The sequence below is a fragment of the Penaeus chinensis genome, chromosome 6 (genome assembly GCF_019202785.1).
Source record: "Penaeus chinensis breed Huanghai No. 1 chromosome 6, ASM1920278v2, whole genome shotgun sequence".
Lineage (NCBI taxonomy): Eukaryota > Metazoa > Arthropoda > Malacostraca > Decapoda > Penaeidae > Penaeus > Penaeus chinensis.
This window is the reverse complement of record NC_061824.1, coordinates 38,905,722-38,910,721: the sequence shown is the minus strand read 5'-3', so window position 1 is coordinate 38,910,721 and position 5,000 is coordinate 38,905,722. Positions and strand designations below refer to the sequence as shown.

General features: G+C 44.2%; 1 protein-coding gene across 2 annotated transcripts in view; it reads left to right on the top strand.

Moving 5' to 3' along the window:
- The first annotated feature begins 3,280 nt into the window (after positions 1-3,280).
- The window catches only part of LOC125026464 (alpha-(1,3)-fucosyltransferase C-like), a 10,927-nt gene continuing 9,207 nt past the window's right edge, over positions 3,281-5,000 (top strand). Inside the window, exon 1 of one of the 2 annotated variants that reach the window (XM_047614930.1) lies at positions 3,281-3,510. The gene's annotated coding sequence lies outside the window, so the exon portion shown is untranslated. Of the gene's footprint in view, positions 3,518-5,000 lie in introns of both variants that reach the window. The other variant, XM_047614929.1, reaches the window with a different exon arrangement.

Here is a 5,000-nt window from a genome sequence, read left to right as displayed (position 1 = left end):
AACAAAAACGGTCTAATCTACCAGAAGAATCCCCACTGCAGTTGCAGGAAACTCGGTTCTTCGTTTGTGCTCTCGATCTTGACTTCCAGTAACTTGCCAATCCTCCCTCTGTGAGTTCCGGGATCCACTTTATAACTATGAGTTCCGTGTTTCAGTCATAGCATTCCGTACAAACCGTTGTGTGGACAAGAAAGCCCAAGTCAGTGCCGGTCCCAAGCTCGGGTCAATAAAGAGGGATAGCGTCAGGAAGGGCATCCGGTTATGAAAAAAAATGCATGAAATCGATTACATAGCGACCGTATAAAAGAATGGGTCAAAACTACAGCAAAATAAGAAGAAAATTATGTATAAGGCCCCGTTCCTCGCCAATCCTCCTTATGTGAGTATGGGAATTCATTTATTCGCGAGTTTCGTGTTTCATTCTTGTTTGGATACGGGTTGCGTTACCTGCGGTTGGAGGGATTAATAGTCAATTTAGATAAAAACCTCGCATTATTTTGTAAATTAGTAGGATTCTGTTTAGCACTATTTTTACATTGTCGATCTGACAGACTTTGTTTTTCTTTTTTGTTTTCTTTGTTTTCGCTGTTGGCACTGTTTCCCCAGGCTGCTGTGGGAGCGCCCATCCTTCTGGGCTGGGTAGCGTGACCCACGTACTTTCTTTCTTTGTTGCTATTACTCATAATGTCATTATTTTCATTATTTTCATACTTTGTGGGTGAGTGGCTGTCATGATGATTCAGAGAAAAGGGAGATTACTTGATATATGCAAATATAGCTAAGCCTTTAAAACTTATTCCAAGTATTTTTGGTTAAACTGGTAATTGGTATGAAAACCAAAGCTAAAATCACTCTTGTCAAATCAGCCAGTCTTTCCAGGAGACAAGACTTCATTCCTAAATTTCACGGTACTCATGCATTCCGCTATTAAAGTCACTTTTTTAGAAGGAATATTGCATATTTCTTCTTTGTTACTGTCTAGAACATATTAGTTAAGGGCTGGTCACCTTAATCTATTCTGCCCTGGGATCCCTTTGCAGAGCTGGATGCTTCCCTTGCTATAGACGGATCCGAGACGAAAATCCCTCCGCAGCGCAATACAGCTACGTCGGTATTCCATCCCTGCCGAGAGCTGAAGGATATTGCCCAAACAAAAACTATACAATTATTGGTAAACTCATTACTTGGAATCTTTTTAAAAATATTATATATCATGATAAAAACAAAATTATTAAATACAAAGATATATTACATCGAACACTGATGTCTCATTAAATGTTTATAGATAATTCAGATAAACATTAATTCGACTAACAAATAAAAAACATCAACCCACTCCGACACGCCAGAAACATGTAGCTCACTTCGGAAGTTATTTACGCCTTGTTGGATTAAATGGGAGCCAAAAGGCCGTTGTGGGACACCAGTCACAAGGATTATAAAAGCAGGAATTTGAAAAGAACATTAATGGATGAATTAAGAAATGAACTCCGTTATGAAGCGCCATTGTTTACTGTTATGAACGCTGAACTGAGACGATGGTTCCCTCCGAAGGAACACTGAATGTAGTGTGACCATTCCCTCTCTGTAGCTGACCAGACTTTGGCGATCCTGTCAAGGGATAGAATAGAATAGACTAGTGTGACTTTCGCTTTAAGTGATTTTCAGCGGTGCGGGGTTGAAGGCGGGGACGCGGTGCCGAAAAAAACGTTTGCGTAGACGAAGCTTCTTTGTTGTGACCTAGGTCGCCGCAGGACAGTTAAGGCTTCCATCGCGTCTTAACTTTAAGGCCCTTTTGAGTATCGTTCCCCTGGCTGCCTCCAGGACGTTACTTGGGGGCGCGAAGCGGCCGGTTTAGACTAGAAATTTGATGTGGGGGAACAATTGGAATTCCCCGGACACGTGTCATGGGAGGCGCGAAGGGAGGTCATCGCCCCCTGCTATTCCCACAGCCATGAGGAATGACATAATACTCTTCCGTGTTGATAATATGGTAGAAAAAAACACAATGCACAGCGCAGAGAGAGAGAGAGAGACAGGGAAAGAGAGAAAGAGAACAGAATGAGAGAGAAAGATTAGAGAGAGAGTTAGTACAGAGTGAAAGGGAGCGAGAGCAGAGAGAGTGAGAGAGTAGAGTGAAAGAGCGGCAGAAAAATAAAGAGAAGGAGAGAAAGAGAGAGAGAGTGTAACACGAGGCTGGGGGTGCCTTTAGTAGGTAATGACTGGTTGGACAGTAATAGTGGTTAAATGGCTTGAATCTTTAATGAGAGGAGGGATGGAGAGAGTAGAGAGAAGAGAGAGAGAGAGAGAGGGATGGAGAGGGAGAGCACAGAGTGAGAGAGAGAGAGAGAGAGAGAGAGAGAGAGAGAGAGTGAGAGAGGGAGAGAAAGTGGGAGAGAGAGAGAGAGGCAGAAACAGAGAGAGAGAAAGAGGGAGGGAGAGAATGAATGAGAGTGCCAGAAAGAGAGAGAGAGAGAGAGAGAGAGAGAGAGAGAGAGAGAGAGAGAGAGAGAGAGAGAGAGTGACAACGAGAGAAAGTGGGAGGGAGAGAGAGAGAGGCAGAAACAGAGAGAGAGAAAGAGGGAGGGAGAGAATGAGTGAGAGTGACAGAGAGAGAGAGAGAGTGTGTGTGTGACAACGAGAGAAAGTGGAAGGGAGAGAGAGAGAGAGGCAGAAACAGAGAGAGAGAAAGAGGGAGGGAGAGAATGAATGAGAGTGACAGAGAGAGTTTAGTTTAGTTTTGATTCCATTTGTAACAATGGATATTCTTGGTGTGACATACTGTCTGTTTCATTTTGCTTCTAAACTATCCCCTGTGTGCAAGGAATGGCCGGGGTTACCATCCACTGGCGGCGAGGGATTCGAACGCAGGTCAGCAAGATTGCTAGACGAGAACGCTACCGCTGCACCACACAGCACAGAGAGAGAGAGAGAGAGAGAGAGAGAGAGAGAGAGAGAGAGAGAGAGAGAGAGAGAGAGAGAGAGAGAGAGAGAGAGAGAGAGAGAGAGAGAGAGAGAGAGAGAGAGAGAGAGAGAGAGAGAGAGAGAGAGAGAGAGAGAGAGAGAGAGAGAGAGAGAGAGAGAGAGAGTGAGGAGGGATGGAAAGAGTAGAGAGAAAAGAGAGAGAGAGAGAGAGAGAGAGAAATGGAGAGAGAGAGAGAGAGAGAGACAGCGAGAGAGAGAAACAGAGACACAGAGAGAGAAAGAACGGAAGATTTATCTTTTTTTATCAGCTACCCTATCTTATCGGGCCATGACACACACTAACCCCCGACTAGTGTAACGCATGAAAGTGTCGCAAAGCAAAGTGAACACAAAACCCTTGTGTTATGGAAAGCAAGCGAACAATAGTATTCCCTAACCAAATACCCCGAAAAGATAAACGAATACCTTATGTGGAAAAGCAAAGGAACAGATTCTGATAAAAAATTCAGAGGAAAGTAAATAAAACCCGCGATCGGACGGGAAGTCAACACAACTCTCCAGACGAGCGAGACAGCCAGCGGGAAGGTGAGAAGTGAGTACACAGCTATTGGTCCGCTGTCAGTGGGAATGTGTTTATATATGTATATATGCACATTCATGCATACATACATGCACATATGCATTCATACATGCATGCACACCTGCATGCTTACATACACATATACATAAATACATACATACATACATTCATACATACATTATCACACTTACAAAGACACACTCACACACACATATATGCTTACATACATACATATATATATGTGTGTGTGTGTGTTTGTGTGTGTATGTGTATGTGTGTTTGTGTGTGTGTGTGTGTGTATGTATGTGCGTGTGTGTATTAATATATGTATATATATATGTGTGTGTGCGTGTGTGTGTGTGTGTGTGTGTGTGTGTGTGTGTGTACATATATAAATACATTCACACACAAATATATATATACATATATATATACATAAATATATATATACACAAATATAAATACTTTCACACACACACACACACACACACACACACACACACACACACACACACACATATATATACACACACACATATGTATACACATTCTTGTTATACTATATAGTGTGTCATGTACACTCATGTGAAGTATTGAAAACTAGAAGTAATATGGTACAAGGACCTGCCACTGATAAACGTCAAGGCATTATCATTTCCGCTACTGCCATGACAAGATCGTAATAATTATTGTAGGTTATATCTTGCATGATCCTTGTATTCGTTGCTCAACACATGAACTGCAACTTCTGTACGTTATGATCCACAATATACTGTTGATCGTAGGAAGGAAGAAGTTTCCTTAATTGAACGACTCGTGCTCAGGTTACCCAAAGTGGCAACGTTTTCGAATCGTTTGGACCTCTTCCGCCTTCCCGGCTCCTCGGAGCTTCCGGAAAGGGGCATTTCAGACCAGCGTCTTATGCAAGCATTCGGAGCGCTTTCTGGCATCGACTCGGCACTTCATAACAGCGACATCTAAGATCCTAACAATAACAGCTCATTACCAGCGTGTGAATGTCTTCCCGGAGATCTGTGACGCACCCTCTGGCAGCTTGGCTGGCGAAGTCCCTCACTCCCCTGCTCGGCACCTTCTCTCCTGCTCACCTCCGCCACTCTCAGGACTTCATCTCCCGTGTCCGTGGAGTCCCGCCGGCTACCATGATGAGCTTGGATGTAGACTCCTTGTTCACCAAGGTCCCGCTGGATGACGTCCTTGCTTTCCTTGAGAGGAAGCTCCCCCCAGAGGATCCTCGTCTCCCTCTGCCCACCGACGTCTTCCTCCAGCTGATTCGTCTGTGTGTGGAGTCGAATTCCTTCTCCTTTGAGGGTCGCTTCTACTCCCAGACCTTCGACGTGGCCATGGGCTCTCCCCTCTCTCCGGTCTTGGCTAACCTGTTTATGGAATTCTTCGAGTCCGAACTTCTCCCTTCCCTCTCCCTTCGTCCGACGGTATGGCTGAGGTATGTTGACGACGTCTTCGCTCTCTGGCCTCA